This window comes from Rhamphochromis sp. 'chilingali', assembly GCF_963969265.1.
Source record: "Rhamphochromis sp. 'chilingali' genome assembly, chromosome: 3".
In the NCBI taxonomy this organism is placed as follows: domain Eukaryota; kingdom Metazoa; phylum Chordata; class Actinopteri; order Cichliformes; family Cichlidae; genus Rhamphochromis; species Rhamphochromis sp. 'chilingali'.
This window is the reverse complement of record NC_137931.1, coordinates 18,574,915-18,594,212: the sequence shown is the minus strand read 5'-3', so window position 1 is coordinate 18,594,212 and position 19,298 is coordinate 18,574,915. Positions and strand designations below refer to the sequence as shown.

Sequence of the window (19,298 nt, the reverse complement as noted above, 5' to 3'; positions counted from 1 at the left end):
AAGGTTCATCTACTCACAGATGAATTTTAATAGAAGTTGGATGAACTTTTCTTTCTTTTTTTTTATGAGCTTCTGTTGAAGGTGAGGTGGAGAAAAAGGAGATGCGAGAGTGTGTGTGGCTTTTTTGGATCAAAACTGAAACTTTTGTTTTAATCTGAAATTAAAGGGAAGGAATATGTGGCTCTGTATTTGAGAACTGAAATGGGAAGTTAGTGATTAATACGTGTAAATGTTAGATTTCAATTCACAAAGGAATACAAAGCGCTAGGTGACTTTTTAACTTTAAACTGCCGTTTAAATACATTTGCCTTCATAATTTAAATGTAATAGTTCCAAATCATAAATACTTACAAACAATTAAATATTACACTTGTTTTGTTCCTTCTTTTAGTTCGTTTTGTCTCGATTGAGTTAAAAACGGGGAAAACTTAAAAAGTGAAGGCGATCACAGCTTGTTGCTGCAGCTCGCTGTGTGCGCTCTGAGCGGAAAGCGAAGCCGTGCACAGTCCGAGGGGGAAACAGACTGTGGACGACACTTACACAGAGATCTTAGTCATATTCCAAACAACCATTAGCCCACGATCATGACACGACACGGACTTTTCCACTCACCCCGCCGTTTATTTTCTTAGTTTAAAGTGGATAAACTGGATAAAGAGAGAAGAGAGAAACCCGCCCGCGTTTGGCTTTAATTGCAAAACTGATAACAAGAAACTGGATTTTTACCCCTTCAAAAATAAAAATTATCCATCAACCTGCCATAAAACGCGAAAGAAGGGAATGTGTGCGCGCACACGCGCTGACAAAACCAAATAAAACCAAGAGTCTGAGTTCAAATTTCAAACAAACTTTCATGTATCATTTTTTTTAAGTCCTTCCTCACAGTCGGCCTGTTTTTGTGTTTTGTTTTTCAGCAGAAGCAGATTGTAAAACAGTCCCGAGATTAAACTGAGCCATCTGGATCGAAGCTGTGAGGCAAAAGATGTCCATGAACTGGAGGCAGTGCGAGTGAAGTTGCACTCGGGTTATTCACAGCCACGCGTGTTCCTAACAGGCAGCAGACACAAACACGGAGAATAAGAGTTTGTACTTACTTCTCTCTCTCTCTCGAGCCTTTCTCCAAGTCGCTCCGTCGAGAAGGGGAGAAAAAAAAGAAACGGGAGGCGAACACGAGAGACAGATCCGCGCTCGCCGTTGAGATCAATGCCGTAATTTACTACGGCAAAGTGGAGACTTATGCAAGAGCGTGCACGCGCGCGGGCGTGAGCGTGTCTGTGTGTGCGGGAGAGAGAGGGAGACAACAGAGAGACGCTCGCGGAGAAGTGTACGCACGATAGAGAGCGATAGGAGAGATGCGGAGAATGAGAGAGAGAGAGAGAGAGAGAGAGAGCGAGAGGGGGGAGAGAGAGCGCCGCTCTCCTCCCGGGATGGGAAGTGTTTAGTATCGAGCGCACCCGCTCCGTCCTGCACTCCTCGGCTCGTCTCTGACCGACGGCAAGACTCTCAGTGAAGAAACAAGAAGAGACGCGCGTGAAGGATACGTGAAGACGCTGCGTCACCGGCCGACACAGTGAGGTAATGGCTCCACCTGACCAATAAGGAAGGGGAGCCGAGGACGGTGGATTTTATTTATAAGGAGCCCCGCGGTTAACAGCGCGCTCCCAGAGCGAGGAGAGGAGAGAGGAGCACGCGGCGGGTAAACTGAAAGTCAGTTCACCAGTCTTTCTCCAAAAGTTCCTTTTTTTAGTTTTTCTAGAATAAATGTATACTTTGAGTTCAATCTAAAAGGCATCACGTGACTTTTATTGATTAAATATGGTTAATAGCAAGATTTAAAAATAATTTGCTTTTCAATAAAAAAGAGTTTGAGTGACAGCTGGTTTGGTGCTGGATGTTCTCAGCTGTGTCATTAACGATTCAATAAACACTGGCTTTAATTCGTTTAATGTTTCTTTGCGTTCATCGTCTGCATTAAAAAAAACCAAAACATTCATTTACTACTTTTTGTTCATTTTTAATTGCGCGTGCGCAATCGGAGACCTCTGTACCGCTCAGGGTAAAGAAAGTTACCGAGACTCAGACAAACACCCCGCTGCTGCTGGTTGATGGGAAAACTCCCTTCTTATCCAGAGATCAGAGGTCAGGGAACACCTGGAGCTGGGAGGGACGCGCTGTTGCTCAAGGGCACTTCAGCAGAGCAGAGGCTTAAGAGCTGGAGGTCTCTGTGTTTGTGCCGGTGTCTGTCCTCTAGCAGGCAGAGTTGTAAATAAAGCAGAATAACGGGGGCGAACGCATAATATTTCTACGCTTAAATCACGCACGTGGGCCTTTAAAAAGCCACGAGCTGTGTAAATTATTTGCAGAAAGAAAAATCTGTTGGAGATGTGTGTTTGTTACTGCCGTCACGTTCCTACAGTGTGGAGGTTCACGGAACTTCACTGACCGTTTCCACAGATCAGAGGAGTAAATCCGAATCACAAGAGGTTAATGAAAAACACCAGAGATTTTTTAAGAGTCTCAAAATGAGTCTTTTAATTTTATACAGTGCGTATTAAACTGTTTGGAAGTCTACATCATTTCTCAGGGGAGGACTTAAAATAAAAACTGAATTAAACCCAAGAAAAAAAGACACACAATTTAACTTTTTGGTTTAATAGAATAACAATAATAATGAAAAACGTTTTAAGACGAATTCGATTGAAAAAACATTTTAAAAATAACTTCCTTAGATTGAGGCGAGGCTGGAGATTCCTGCGCTCTCTTTTTATTACGCGTTTCGTGTGTGAAAGATTTCCTTCTCTAAAAATTGCATCTCCAAAGTTGCTTTTTAAAGGTGCTTTTTCAAAATCCCGCCTTTTAGTTTCCCCCCAGAATTAAACCTCAGCGTCACTTAATTCAATTAAAGAAGTGGACATTTTATTCGTGGCGCAATTATTCAAAGCGCTCTGTGGCAGCTTCGTGATGCAGAAAACAAACAAATATTAAATTACAAATCAGCGAGAGGGAGAAAAAAGAAATCCCCCCCGGGGAGACAGGAGTGTGTTTCGTGCCATGCGGGTTGTCCTCGCGTGCAGAGGCATTCAGGGCCTCTTATTTCATTTTTTCTTTTTTCTTTTTCTAATGATCGGCTGCCACATTATTAAGCACAAAGAGAAACGGCAGCTGAACTTGACCAGAATACAGCACACAGATCTCCTTTTTTAACCAACCCCCACTCTCCCCCTCTCTCTCTCTCTCTCTCTCTCTCTCTCTCTCTCTCTCTCTCTCACACACACACACACACACACACACACACACACACACACACACACACACACACACACACACACACACACACACACACTTAACAATAAGCTGTAAAAGCTGTGACCTATTTGAGCCACGGCGCACTGGGTGATGCCATTTAGAAGTTTGCTAACTTCCACATTATTGTTTTGTCTTAAGAAAATGCGCACGCGAATTTGCGCCAATCTGGGAGATCCGGACACAGGAGCAGAAAGTTGAAGAGATAAGAAGAAGAAAAAAACCCTTTTGGCCTGTACCAAAAAATAAAATATTAATAAAATAATAAAAATCCTCAGTGTGAGGCCAGAATAGGTGGAGAATAATGATCTTATCTTACAGAAGAGGAGGGGACGGTGCTGCTGCTGAAAACTGTAAACAGCGGGGGAGAAATGTCAAACTGAGAGAAGCTGCTGTTGAATTTCAAATACAATAATTAGAAATACTAATATAGTAATACAAATATATATTTTTTAGATGGCGTATCGTGGCAATTGCGTGCTGTCATTTAAACCCACAGCAGTAACACAGACACGAAACATGTTTCTCACTGCGATGGGTTGAAAATAAACGCTTTAATGTTTAACTCGCTGACTTCCCTTTTATTTACTTGCCTGATGTGGCGATGACCCCCCCAAACTCGTGTCTGTTGTGTGCGCGCCTGGTGCTGGAGCGAGAGCGGGAGCGCGCAAACGGGCGAGAAGACTCAATGAGGGAGAGAGAGAGAGAGAGAGAGAGACTTGAGTGAAACAGAGAGAGAGAGAGAGAGAGAGAGAGGGGATAGGAGGTGGAAGTTGTGTGAACTGTGTGAAAGAGAAAGTGTGTGTCTGTGTGTGCTTCGGTCACGGTCAGTCACCATGATCAGTCTCTATAGTTTACTCAGTACATCCCAGTGTGACCTTACAACTCAAACAGCAACACTGAGGCTTTTAATCAAACTGACCCCACTGCTCGTTTTTTTGTTGTTGTTGTTTCTGGGTGTTTTTTTTTAGGATTTAGCCAAAGAGCCAAACTGACTGTCCAAACACAAGTCGTGGTCAAACAGCCCACAGTGCAAGTCACCTTTAGAGCTCGGATCCACGGCAGGGAAGGGAAATAGTTGAAAACACCACCTGAGGCAGCCTGAAACCAGTAAATCTCAGACACTGTGGAGGAATCAGAGTCTGCAGGCAAACATGTGGAAGAAGCTCCAACATGTTAAAGCTGGCTCTGTGAGTCACAGCACAACTGTAGTTTTAGTTGTCGTCAAAGAGCAGCGAGTACATGTCTTTAATGTGAGAGGTGATGCTAAAGAAGAAGAAAACTGTTGCAATAAATGGAATTTACCACAGGTTCAGAAAAAGTGATACTTTTCGTTTTGGCACTAAAGAGGAACCTGCGTTATCTCGCACGCCTCAGACAGTTTTCTCCCAGTTCCACTTTTCTGTTTCAGCCACAGACTGAAGGAGCGGCGACATCAGATCTGCTGCTCAGTGGACTTATGTTAGATCTTGAGATCCAAATTATGTACAGAATAAAGGTGTGGGTGGAGTGGGGGACGCACACACAAAAGAATCTTTTTCCTCTGCACTTTAAGTAGAGAGGTAGATTTTTTTTCTTGCAGCAGTTATTAAAGGTGCATCTGGAGGATTTGCTGCAGTGGCTTCGGCTAATGTCGCTAAAAACAGCATAGTCCCTTTTTCTTCCAAATAATACTTGAATGTCATCAAAATTTCACTTTGCTAAAAGGCTTGCTATGTCATGTAAGGACTCCTTATGTGCACACACACACTGGCACTGTGTCTTTTTGCAAGAACAAGATATATGTGGATTATCATCACGCTGAAAAAATACACAAAAAGGGAATAATGAAAATAGAAGGCCATAGTGAGGGAATAATGATAGGCCTGCTACTGATGGAGGTCTGGAGGTAAAGACAGATGGATGCAGAGGTTTCTCATTCTGTCCCCCCCCCCCTCCTCCCGACGCACTCTTTCTCTCTCTCTGTCCTCACCCTTTCCCTCTTTCTCCTCTCCATCAAGATGCCATTATTCAGGACATTAGCGAAGAAGAGCTAAAAGCTCTCACTGGCGAGGAGGGTCCCAGGGTCCTTTCTGAGAGAGCTCTGATGCAAACGCACACACACGCACGCGAGCATGAACGCACACTTTGACTACAGAAGTAGCGTATAGTATAGGTGAAGAGGTAAGAGGTGGTGAAAAGGTCTTATTGCAGACATTACCAGGTATCTCGGCTCCTCTACTCTCCTCTGTGAGCAGAAACACAGACATTAGCTGGCACAAAGGAAACGAACAGTGCTCAATAAAGCAACACACGGTGTCCCCGCGGGTCTATTTATACTTGTGAACTTTCTGATCTTCTCTCTCTTCGCTTTGCTTTCCACGTGTTTTCTTCATCCTGCCACTCGTAATGCATCTAAAAATATTCAAAGTTGCACCAAAGTGAGCAAATTAGGAACAGTGTTGATGCATTTATCTGTATTTGCTTTATTCTACTCATCAGGTAAACTAGAAATGATGCAGACAGCCTTAAATGTGTCATAAACTGTTGGATTCCTTCAGTTATTTCTAATTTGAATGCCTTAATAGTTCAGTTTAAATCAAGGAAAATACAAATTCCAACATGATAATGTGTAACAGGCATGTCAAACTCCAGACCAGTGAAGCTCCCACTTCCACACTGCAAAGAAGAGACATCTTTAATATGAGAAAAAAAATCATAAAACAAAAAACTCAATCATAAATCATAAAACTGAAAATGTCCTGTTTTTTTTTCTTTGAATGCATTGTTTAAAAAAAAAACACACACATTTTTATAGTAGATAGTGGAATAATAGAACCCTTGCTGTCATTTATTTGTTTATCTATGACTTAATTACTTTGGTGTAATACCAACAGCTATGTGAGGAGTCTTTATCAGAAGAAAAAGCTTTAAGACTTATCAAAATACAGTTAAAAGGCCAACATTTCTGCCTTCCTTCACATTTCCCAATCAGTCACGTGGGCCGGTTCAGAGTCTTTGTCACCCCTGTTGTATTAGACAGTTATTTGTGAAATGGGGCTCCCCAGAAGCTAACCACAGCTTATTTGTATGGGTCCAAAGATCAAATAATATACTGCAAATACAATGTAGATTTTCATGTTATCCTAAATCACTAAATATCCTAAGATTCGACTAGGAATCATAACGTAAACTAAACTAATACTAATCCAATTCATGTTGACTGTGGCACATGCAAGCAACAGTATAATCCTTATATAGAATTAACCATAGTTCAGTAGCAACTGTTATTTTAGATGTTTAGATATTAACATTTTTAAACTGCTTTGTCCTAAGTTTGTGGTTGTCTACACTAAAACTTACACACTTAGCTTTGCGTTTCTTTTGCTTCAAAAGTTGCTTTTTTTTTCTCATGTTGCATGTGTGAATAGGCTCACAAAGTTGTTTGTCCAGTCTAAATACTATATTATACATTATATTCTGTTAGCCTCAGAAGTTTGTAACCACAGAGAAGAAGATCAAACTTCAGGAATCAGATGGCTGACTAAAACTTGTCCCATGTTCTCAGAAACAAAAGGTGGAAGTAGAGTAACTGTGCAATGTTAAAACCCCACGTATATTTTTATGGTTGTAGATTGAATAGTTACAAGACTTGATGTACTCGACTGCACCACTTAAAATGCTCACGTAGCTTCAGTTACTTCTGCGCTGTGCAGCTGCCGAACTCTGAAGTTCTCAAGATCTTACAAGGGAAGCCGCTTAAAATCATAAGCTGGTAGAGGGTTTAGTGTTTTAGAGCACATGGACTTGTGGACGTGATATCTATTGCAAAATGTGTTCATGTGTGGAAGTACATATAAACAGTACAGGGTGTATCAAAAAGAATAATCTGATTTCAAAAGGTTGTATTTTTTAAGTAATAAACATAAAAGCATGTGGTAAATGTTAAAATACATGGTGGAATATAAAGCTTTACATACAAAATGTGTGTCAAATTGTCCCACAGTTCTGTGAACATGTCTGCAGCCACTGTAGTTGCTATGCTACCAACCGGAAGCATCGTGAAACTCACGTATCCGGTTTTCCTAAAAGTGTTTGGATTGTTCCTGGTGAACGGCGGCAGCATTAAAAGCATAGCAGACGATTCTCTTAGATAAACCCTGTATGTTATACATAGCTTTAACAAACAGATGAGTGATGGATAAAATATAAGGTAGAACTATATAGGAACATAAAGGCTGACAACCTCAAGCAGCGAACAAACACAAAGCTTGTGTTGCTGTAAATAGGATGAAGTAACAGACCTAATATGTAAAGCATTACTTTTAAAGTATTAACTTTTAAAGTCCATATCAAATCGATATGATTTACACACTGTAAACCTCAATGCTTACGTAAATTAAGTGATGATAAAAAGCAGTCCTACTGACTCAAATAGTTTATCAAACATTTCGTTCTATTTGAGTTACTTCATATTATTATTGATCAATTTCAATTATTTTGCATATTAAGCTACTAAATTAAATTCTAACCTTTTCGGGTTTACAGTGTACCTTACATTAAGTACCACAGGCGGGTGGACAGTGGGCTAAATTAGGAAACATCCAGAAAGACAGAAACCAAACAGAACCTTGATGTCTTCAGGAAGCCGGTGCGGAGACAAAAGTTTTCTGCTTATGTATGACATATTCTTATACATACTCTCATGCTTAGTGATGCAGAAGCTAGTGGTTGTGCTGTTAATTATATTAGCTGTGCTGGTTGTAGCAGATGTTTAGAAAGAACTGCAGCACAAATAACACTGCATTATCTGCTATAATGAATTAGAAACCGATTACAACACTTGCAACAGAACTAGTCTGTGTTAAAATGATTACAGTTGTCATAAGTAGCGCAGGGGGACCATCTAGTAAGATTTTTAAAGAATAGCTGCATGTTGCGATTGAAGAGCACAACCATCAGCAGCCAGTGTTGTGTGTCCGTGTGTGTGTGTGCTGCAGTAACCCTGATATAACTTCCACCACAGCTCAGAAAGTTTGTTGTTGCAATTAATTTTCAAACTGGCTCTTTCCTAACTTTTCCTAATTATTCCATTTTGTGAGCTCAGGGGAACTGAGGATTTTCATAATTCATCCTCCTCCTTACCCCTCGTTTTTTTTCTACAATTACTGTAGTACAAAACCATCGAAATTATTCATCTGTTCCTCTTTTCAATTTACCATTCTTTCTTTCAGTCCCAGTAATTCATGTGTGTTCTTTCTTTTTATCAGACCTATGGAGCCTCTACGCTGCTCATGTATTTATTCATGCTTTTCTGCCTCTGATGAGCAACATGGACGAAGCTGAATAGAGGCGTTGTGTATGTGTGCATGTGTGTGTGTGTCTGCGCGGAGCTTCGCTGTAGACCTTCTCCATTGTGCCGATTCTAAGAGAAGGTCTTAATCTAGCCACCGCCATTACCGCTGCTGAGACCTCCAGCCTCCAGCTCCTCCCCTCTTGTCCTGATGTTGTGCCCAGCCACGAAGGCCCTTTAGTGGGTTGACTGGCAAGCCAGATCAGGGTCTTGGGTCTGGGACTTGGCCTGGATCCCCGGTCCTCATCCTCCAGCACCAACGCCCTCTGCAGCCCCACAATGAAGCCTCCATCCTGGCCTGACTTGGCCCCCAAAGCTGCCTTCTTGGCTCGGGGCCTGGATGGATGGAGAGGAGGGGGGAAGAAAGCCTGTAGCTGGATGTGCAGTGGAGTGAGGAGAGGTGGAGAGGCTAACAATGCTATCAGAGAGCTGGCGTCCGTCTCTCAGACACACACACACACAGACACTGCTGTGTTTGTCTTCATTTATCAGTGCTCTTCACACATAAATGACAACAAAAGAAGAAAGGGGGTAAGCGGAGTAGAGAGGGTCAGGAAGAGGAAAAAAGAGTGAGAGGAAAAAGTGGCAGCGAAAAAGAAACAGAGATGCTTTAAAAAGACGGATAAGCGAAAACAAACGGTAAAGGCAGAGACACAGAGGGGGAGGCTGAAGAGTTAAACCAACAGAAAGAATTCATTTAAAAAAAAGAAGAAAAGAAAATGGAGAGTGGAGAGTGGAGAAGAAGAAACAGCGAATAAAAGAGGGGCGGAAAAAAAGAGACAGCAGTGCTTTTCGCCAGTCTGTTGGCCGAAGCCTCTGTGACATTGTGAGGCCTTCTGGATCCCCATGGAAACAAAAATCAACATGTTTGCCTGAAACGCTTTCATTAACACCTTGTAGCTCAGCCAAAAAAGCACGATGAGGGACGAGGAGGTGCAGAATAGAAAAATCCCAGCACAAATAATGCAAACAAACAAAGGATAAAAAAGACAAAAAAAGAGCAAAAACAAACTTAGTAAAAGCAGTTTTCTCTCTTCCTTTTTTACCCTGTTTCAGATCTGCCTATTGACCCGTGTCATTTTGCAAACAATGTAACAGGCAGGCAGACTTTCAGGATGTTTTGAGTCGCCATCACTTTGGGGATCAAACTACACTCGATGTAATATCATGGCCATATTTGCATGGGGTATTATAATGATAGCCCTTGGCACATTAGAATAAGCTCTGGACAGGGACAGAGGCTTAAACAAACAGTTGGGTTGAGTTTGTTGACTTTTTTTCTTTTTATTTAATAAAAAATCACAACAGATAAAAATGAATTAACCTCTCAGCGTTTCTTTTATCTCGTGCACATCGCTGTTCGGAGCCGTTTTTCAGTCATTTAGCAGATGTGGGTGGGGAGGGGGGCAAGAGAAAACACGAAGCAGACATAACTAATTACATTTTTTTTCTTGCATTTCATGTACAATTATATAATTATAATAAATAAAATGCAGTGGTAATCTGAAATGTCACGCTTGGTTCCCCAGCATAAACAGGAAGCAAGCTGAGTATAATCAAGCAAGGATAAAAGTAGGACATCTGTGTGTGTGTGTGTGTGTGTGTGTCTATAGTCAGCATGGCTCTCTCTCTCATACACACTCACACACAGGAAGAGCGAGAGAGCGAGCTTTGGCATGGCGGCAATCAATTAAAGCTTCCTCTTCTTCTTTACTTTAATTGAAATTGAATAACATAGGTTTACCTCCCGCCCCTTTTACCGAGCACGCAAGGAAAGGCCTCGGGCTCATCCGAAGCAGCCCGGCGCTCTCATTTACCCAGAGAAGTTTGGGGTAAAAACACGGCCAATAATGGGGTTCTTAGGTTATTAAACGCAGCAGCATGGGCACTCATGAAACTGTAACACACATAAGCTGAATTAGCACGATAGTTAAATGGTAAAGCTCAGTGTAGCTGAAGTAAACGTGTCTAGAAGGAATTCTTTTAAGATCGTGACTGATGGTCACATCATTACCAACGCAGTGACTCCAGCTTTTTAAATTTATTTTTTTATGTTGGCCTTTTTCATTTACTGCAAATCTCACTGCATATCTATCTATCTATCATAATATAGTAGCTACTTTGACAGTGATTAATGGCAGCGCTGATGACACTGATAGTTGCTTCATTTAGGAAACATTGCGACCAATTTACAGAGTTATGTTTTCCACATTACTTTTAATTCCAGCCTCATTTAGCATGTGGAATTATATTAATCTGATCAGAGGGATTTGTTGCAGGTTCCATGAATTTTTTTTATTTAGTACAAGGATATTTGAATTTATTAATCTCTACATTAATTTCACTTTAATCAGAGAAATTTCATCTGGACAATGAGTTTTGTCTTTCTAAAATTATTAAATAGGAACCTCGTCTACTCATGACTGGAGAACATTCAAGCTACAACAAACATGTATTCAAAATCAAATAATTTATTTTTATTGTTTTTTGTGTTTTCTTTGGTTTTTACTGTTCATGTGTGAAGGTTTCTAGATGGTTTCTTCCCACTGTCAAGACACCTGGTATATTTTCTTTACTTATTGATCCCCTGCTGTTTAAATGTGTACCTGGGCAGCTTTAATTCTCAGTGCTGTGGTTTCTCAGAATAACGGTAAGTGCTGCGCAGATGTCTAGCTTCCTGAGTTGGGGAGTCTTTCTTTGGATTTTGGTTTTTCAGAAAGAGGTCCCAACATAGAGAAGAATATGTTGCATTGAGTTTAAAGCACATTTTCAAGAGCTGCTTTCAGTATTTAATGCTTTACTTAACTTGTTATCAGGTTTAATGCCAATGAATAACTTTTCTAGTAAAGTCTAGGTGACTACATGTGAATATCAAGTCATGCTTACATCCTAATGTAGCATATGAATTTGTGTCATTAACCAAAGGTTTCTTACAGCCAATTTACTTAAATCGAATTTGTTTTTTCTGTATGACATAAGAGTGAGAAATCACAGATGTGAAACAAAATTTTCCCATGTGATGTTTAGACCAGTGTTCCCCAACCACTGTGCAGAGAAATGATCAGGTGTGCCGTGAAAGATTATCTGGTTCCACCTGATTAGTACTTTAAGCAATCGGCGTGAGTAACGGACAGAACAATTACATTCTCTTCCACTAGAAGGCAGTACAACTACCTGCTCTAATGAAATGGGTTGCCAACTGCCAGTAAAACAGAAGAAGATGAAGAAGAAATTACATAATACTCATGCTGCGAGATGACGCAGCGAGTAATAGTAATAGATAAATATTTGAAAAGGAAAAGTAGTCAGTCTGACCTGGGTCCTGGAGAAAATTCTGACCCAGATGAAGGCCCCAGCATGTGTAGTGGTCAGAAGAAAGCAAAAAAGGTATACTGGGGACAACCCGAGCCAATTCTGCTACACCTGGTGGACAGGGAAAAAATATCAATATGCTTTTTGTGACATTTTTGTTTGGTGGTGTGCCGTGTGATTTTTCTAATGTGAAATATGTCCTGTCAGACCATGATATTGGTGCATAATATTTGCCTCACCTACTGGACTGGTACTGTGTGTTACCAGATACTGTGAGTTTAGGTATCAGAATTTGTACAAAGAGAGGCAAAGATGAATTGGTACATCCATAAATGAGACTCTGTGGACACTTTAATGGTTCTAGCAAGAATTGGAAGTACAGATTAGGCAGGAGAAAAGAGTGGAGGGATCGATAGAGGCTACCTTTGGATGAACAAGTTTAAAAGTCTGGTTTCTGAGTAGAGAAAAAATGGTGTAGATCATAGGCAAGATAGGTTGACTCGGATGTGCACAGATCAAGATTAAAATGAGAACAAACAAGCTGATGGAGTTTGACTGGGATGAGGGCAGAAAGAATAGCGATGTCGAGAAGATGAGTTTAAATTAATACACGTAGACAGGGCAAGAAAAATTAAAAGTGGTTAGCAAAGAGACCAGAAAGTAAAAGAAAAACTGAGAGATAGGAACAGAAATAAAGAGCACAAAAAAAATGAAAGACAGAGGTTTGTGCCAAGCTGTGATTTCCCGGTAAGAGTTAGCTCTTCATCTGCTGGCGAACCCAGCCCTTCAGTAGAACAAAGCCACCTCGCACGGCACTCATCTATCGTTCATTTTTCATCTCCCTATTCTTTCCACATGCAAGAGATCTCCCTCCCTCCCTGTTTTACTCTTTCTCTGTGACACAGTGGGATAACCCTCACCCTCACAACCTCGCACCTCCCCTACTGATTCACACGCATTCACGAATAGCGCACACACAGACACACACGCATACTTTCTTTGCCAGATGGACACGCACTTATCTTCACATTCCCTTTTTGTTGAGATTCTGCGACAGTGTGTCGTGGATTGTGGGGTCAGTTTTCCACCATGTTTCCGGTGGGTATTTTCCTTCTTGTCACAGTGATGTTTAGGCTTAAGTTTTGTGAGTCCCACCCTCGACTCACCATCCCTGCTTCCACCTCTGTCCACCTCTCTCCCTCGCTACAGGTCGGGAGGTAGTGTGCTGACTCCGCCACCTGCTGTCTGATAGTACATAAACAAACGAAACACTTATTTCCTCCCGAGCCAAACCCCGCAATCATGGCGCCGTAAAACCTCACACTCCATTTACCTTCAGTGCAGGTGACTGAGCTGGGCACGGTGTGTTTGAGTATGAGTATGTGTGTATAAGGGTATGTGTGTGTGTGTGTGTGTGTGTGTGGGGGGGGGGGGGGGGGGGGGGGTATTTGTGTGTTTAATGTGGGGAAGATGGGAAAATATTGGAGTGGTAGACGGAAAACTTTTGATACCATGCAGGGAATGAAAAGAGATATTAAGCCCTTAAAAAATAAGAGTAAAAGTCCAGTTGAATGAGAGGTTAATTAGAGACAGAACAATATATGAGGCCAGTAACATGTGGACATGCCTTATCTGTAGCCATTTTTATGGTTTTGACAAGTTGTTTGATCCCACCTAGTGACTAGAATGAAGTGTTTATTGTCATTGCACATTAAAACTATATAATAATATATAAATAATATTAAAAAAAAAAGAGTATGAAGAGGAGACACACATTTGCATATTTAAGACATGACTGGGCTTTCAGGGGACCGTGTTCACTGCAGAAGAAGTATTGCATTCTTTTATTTGCAGCGTTCGAGATTTCTGATGAGCCGGGGGAAGAAACGTGTGGCTCTTTAGGCACCTGCACCACCTGCCACAGGGTACGAGGTTGAGGAAGTGCTGTCCAGGGTGGAAAGGGGCTTTGGTTATTTTCTTTGCCCTGCTGAGGCACTGAAAGCTGGAGATGTCCTCGAGCGAGGGCAGTTGGCAGCTGATGGTTGATAGCCCTCTGCAGTTTTCCAGCTTACCACACTGTGATGCAGCACATCTGTAGACTCTCAATGATGGAGCAGTAGAAGGCCACTAACACCAGACTTGAGATGCGGTCTCTGATGAGGATTTTTAACTACTGCTGTAAAGTTGGCAGACCCCAAGAGATCATTCACGAGACTTCTGTAGTCTTTGACCATCACCTTGGTTTTACTGGTGAGCACCACACAGACACCTTCTGTATCTCTGTACACTGACTCATGGCAAACAGATGTGACCCCAGCTGCAGTAGAGCTTTTAGCAAATTTAAGAAATGTGTTGGTAAAGTGGTGCAGCTAAGGACTCAGCAACTGTAAATTTGTGAACAGTTGGTAAGAAAGTCTTTAATCCAAGCAGAGACAGTGAGATAGCTTGTCATCCATTAAATGGGATGATTATGATGAAGGAGGGAGTGTAATCAACAAAGAGCATTGTGATGTAGTTCCTTGGGTATTCTAAGTGGAAGGCAATGGAGATATGGACATATGGGTCAAAGTTAGGTAGTTGTTTAGGCTGTTATAATTATACCGGTTGACTTGAGACAAGATAGGATGGTAGCTCAAGTCAGGGAAAGATTGAAAATCATGGTTCAAACCCCTGATAGCCTGTCAGCACAAGCTTTTAATGTCTTGCCAAGTACACCATTAAGTCCTGCAGCTTTTTTCGTATTCACCATCAATCAGCTTTGTGTGCGCAAAGCAACCCTTAGCTGGGAAACTGAACCCTTAGACCAACTCTGACCCATCCTTATAACTGTGGAAGCGGTATGGGCTCTGTAGGCTTTGTATGCCTTACGTTGGAATAGATGTGGTCCAGTGTGTGTTCTTCTTTCTGGTGGGACATTGTGCATGTTATTGAAATTTGGGAAGCACAGTTTTTAGGCAAGCTTGATTAAAATACCCAACAGTGATGTGCACTCCATCTTGGTGAGCTTGCTGTTTTCTGCTTATAGTTTTGTACAAATGGGAAAGAGATGTGTTAATGTTAGCATCAGGTGCGACATATATATACAGCAGTTATGGTTACCACTGTGAGCTCTCTAGACAGCTAGAAGGGTCTACACATGACAGACATTAATTCCAAGTGAGAAGAGCGGTGGTTGAGAATGATCTTACCAGTAGTGCATCACTCATTATGTACAAGGCCCCCTCCTCTGCGCTTGCTGGAGTCTCTGTTCCTGTCGTAACAGTGGGTGGAGCGGTCGGCCAGCTGTACTGTAGCGTCCAGGATGAGTGGCTGTATCCAGGTCTCCTTTATAATTATCTCACAGCAGTCACAAACATAGTAACATTCTAGCAATTTGTAGCTCAAGTTTGCTTATTTTGTGGACAAAATAAACAAAATGGTGTCGGTGAGGAAAATGCTTGCAGGGGTAGCGGGGGTTTGTGTGTGGCTGTTTCCTTGGCTTTGCGAGTAGGCCTGCCTTGCATCCTCACTTCTGCCATCTGCGTTACCTCTGAGGCCTTACAATCCAGTTAGATTCAGGGTGATCCTGCTATGTCCGGTGGTATATTATGAGTCCACTTGAAATCCCTTGTTCTCCCGCTGAAGAAAGGATGTAACTGGTTCTGTTGGTTTGTTTGTGTGTCTGTTAGTTAGCAGTCTGGCATCCACAATTATCATTTTCTAATTTTGTGTGATGGTAAATACCAAAAACAGCTCCAGCTCACTTAACTTTGGTGAAAATTGAGTCAAGGTCACACCAAATGTAAAATTCAGCAAAAACGTTATATTATGTCCCCCCAAGGTCATATGCGGGACCTTGGGGGGACATAAGTACATAGGTTGGTGAAGCATGTGACCTTGTTAGCACCCAATTCATAGATAACCTTGAAAAAAAAAGAAACCATATCAAGTAATGTATCACACGAAAGGGCACGGACAGAGCTTTTCAATATGATATCCTAAGATTTTGGCCCTTGCCTTTTGGGGGGAGTTGCACTTTCTGAGTGCTCTTGTAATGTTGACATCACAGGTTACTGCCATGCATCTCACCTAGAATAATTGGGACCATACACCATGCACGAAGCAAACGAACCCATATACCACAGTTCTTAGTTTGAACTGGAGTGCAGACTGAGCCAGGTCCCCTCCCACTAATGCTCTTATCACTCAGTGGGAACAAATCTTGTGTGTAGCATGGCCTTGAGACTGGAGGAAATATACTTTGGTGATTGTTCTTGTGGCATGCATGATCATGTTAACTCAAGGAAATGGTGGACAGGATTGTTGCACACTGGAGGAGGTCACCTTTGACTGCCTGGAAGACTGCCTGCCATTTTTGAAAATGTGTGATTTTAGTCAAAGTACAATCTTCCTGTAAAAGAAAGCTTTGGTTCCAAAACCTAACTAGAAAAGAAAAGGCAAAAATAAACAAAAGTCAAAGTGTGAAAGTTGCAAAGTATTTAATTGGCAGGTCATCTTTCTCTGTCGCCTAACAGGCGTTGTGTAGCAGTAGCCTAGATGGCAGAAACCAATAGTAAACGGGCATCAAATGCATAAAAAAGCAACAAGTAGGGGTCCTGACCATCCTGGAGCGAGAATGTGTTGCCAACACATATATTCCCCATCTTCTTTTGTCCTGCCTTCCTCCCCTCACCACTAACCAGTCTCAACAGATGCCCGACCCTCCCTGAGCCTGGTTCTGCCAGAGGTTTCTTTCTATTAAAAGGGAGTTTTTCCTTCCCACTGTCACCAAAGTGTTTGCTCAAAGAGCGTCATCTTATTGTTCTGGTTATTTCTGTATTATCATATAGCCTTTAACTTACAATACAAAGGACTTTGAGGCAACTTTTGTTGTGATTTTGCTCTATATAAATATAAGTCTTGGGTGCAACATTTAGGTGTCTGCGTACTTTCATTTGTTCAGATAAAGACAAACCAAAATGAAACTAAAACACATGGATATGAGGGAGATGGTGCTGTATCACAAAAATGGCTTGACCTGCTTCTCACCCCTCCATCTTGTTTGTGTACTGGTTTATTTGTTGGAATCAACAACAACAACAGCAACCAGCCTCTGTAATTATTCCTTAGTGCTGCTTCACTCTCTATAATTATACACCCGTACGGCGTGTGTGTGTTTCATGCATGTATGCATGTGTGACGGTAGACGTGCAAGTTGAATACATGTGTTTGTGTGTTAATCTGTGTACACAGTTGTGTTTTGCTTTCCATGCAATAACAATTACACACACATACTGGCCAAAAAGAGAGAGAAAGAGACGCAGAAAGAAAAAAAGGCAGATGAGGGGAGAGAGGGATGAAGGGACAACAAGCTGAGGTCTTTGTTGCTAAATGACAGTGATTCACCATCAGGCCACCCATTTAGTTTGAGTGTGCTGCTCATTTGCCGGTGTGTGTGTGAGGACATGCATAAAGAGGAAGCGAGTGTGTGTGTGCAAAAAAGATGAGAAGATGTGAAATACAGAGGTAGAGACAATGCAGCAATGAGTGTACGTGGTGGTCTTTCTCAGTGACACCAACCTTCTGGCACACCACCAAACCTCGTGGGTTTTAATGTGCACATAAAAATAAAAAATGGTGTGTTTGTGTGAAAACATCTGGATTTTTTTGGGGGTTATCTGACATTGGTGTTGTTAAGCAGCTGTGTGTTCATGTGTTTATACATGTCAGGCCCTTTGTTAGCGATAGTGTGCTCGTATCCTCTCATGCACACGTTTTTGAGTTTTCTGATTTTGAACATGTCATACAACCGCTCTCACTGGTGATGTTGTAACTCCACCGCTGGCTTCTTTCAGGGAAATGTTTTGCTGCTTGATTATTTTAAGCATCTTTCTGATTAAAAGGATGATTTTTTTTTATTTCACTTTTTTTTTCAATTTACTTGTTCTACAGCTATTTTAAGGGACATTACTTTGTAAAAAGTATTTTTAAAGACACAGAAATATCTTGAGCCACCACTCATTTCTTTATATTTTACTAGGAAAATAAGAAAAAGGTGCAGTGAACATGCAAATGCACAATGAAAAAATGTGTGATTGTAACAATTTTGAATATCAATATTTTGTCTGACTTCCTTTATTCTTCATCATAGTCTGAACGCAGCTAACTCTCTTTCTCATTTCTTTAAGTAGTCTTCAGGAATAGTTCTTCAGGCTTATTGAAGGACATTCAAAGTTCTTCTTTGGATGTTTCTGCCTTTTGTTCTGTTCTCTGTCAGCACACACTGCTTCAATAATGTTGAGGTCCGGGAGGCCGATCCATGACTGTGTGATTTTATTACACTGGAAGTATCTTTTTCGCATCATTCTCATGCTAATAAAATGAAGCTGTTGCCAGTCAGATACTTTCCAGATGTTGGATCAAAGTTTGATGGTACTTTTCTGGGTTCATAATTCCATCAATTTTGAGTAAGCACCACAGGGTAAAATGCATGACTGTGTTTTACTGTGATATTCATTGCTGTTCCTCTCTCCTGACCTTAACCGTAAATAATGATAACAGTTTGAACAAAAACATTTCAAATATCTGAGGTCCTATGTCAGGTCTTTACTCTTTTTTTTCCTATTTCTTCAGGACTTCACTTTTTTAGCTCTACAATTTCTTCTTTTGTCCTCCAGTTGTCCAATTTCCTCAAATCTTTTAAGGACACACTGCACACCACACTGAGATATGTCTTTCAGTTTTCAGCTTTTAAGTTTTCAGCTAACAGAATCAGAATACTTTGTTAATCCCTAAGTAAATTATGTAATACGTTATTAAAACAAACTAACACTCTAATAATAAGTAAAAGATGGAGAAAATAAGCAAGAAAAAGTGTGGCAAAAAAGCAGGAGGAATTTAAAATTTGGAACTCATCTTGTTGGTGCAAAATATTTTTATATATCTGTCAAATGGCGTCATCGTTGGAATTTTAGATATACTACAGAAAGTATTATTTTTTGACAGGTTGCTAGTAACAAAGTGTCTAAAGATACAATTTAAAAGTTGTCTGTTATGTGTAGACACAACACTGCTTAAATTAGGTGGCTTTTTATACTTGAATGAATCCTAGGTCAGTGTTAGGTGGCGTAAGAAGTAAATTGATTTAACAAACTTATGCACTTAATTCCCATTTGCCTAAATAGTGATTGGTGGTTTAAGACTTTTGCACAGTACTGTAAATAATGAGATTAAATAAAAAAGAATAAAAATGGTTGTCCCCCTATAACAACTGAAATCCGGAAAGTTTGGAATTCATGATCAAATGTTATACATCTACTTCATGTCGTTCGTCTTACCTCAGGTAAATTCTGCTGAGGCGTTTCCTTGCCCC

The 19,298-nt window shown here is 41.0% G+C and overlaps 1 protein-coding gene across 1 annotated transcript in view; it reads right to left on the bottom strand.

Annotated features, from left to right (window-relative positions):
- prox1a (prospero homeobox 1a) overlaps window positions 1-1,485 on the bottom strand; it is a 53,688-nt gene extending 52,203 nt beyond the window's left edge. Inside the window, exon 1 of the mRNA XM_080878466.1 lies at window positions 1,095-1,485. The gene's annotated coding sequence lies outside the window, so the exon portion shown is untranslated. The remainder of the gene's footprint in view (window positions 1-1,094) is intronic.
- Between the last annotated feature and the right edge of the window lie 17,813 nt (window positions 1,486-19,298).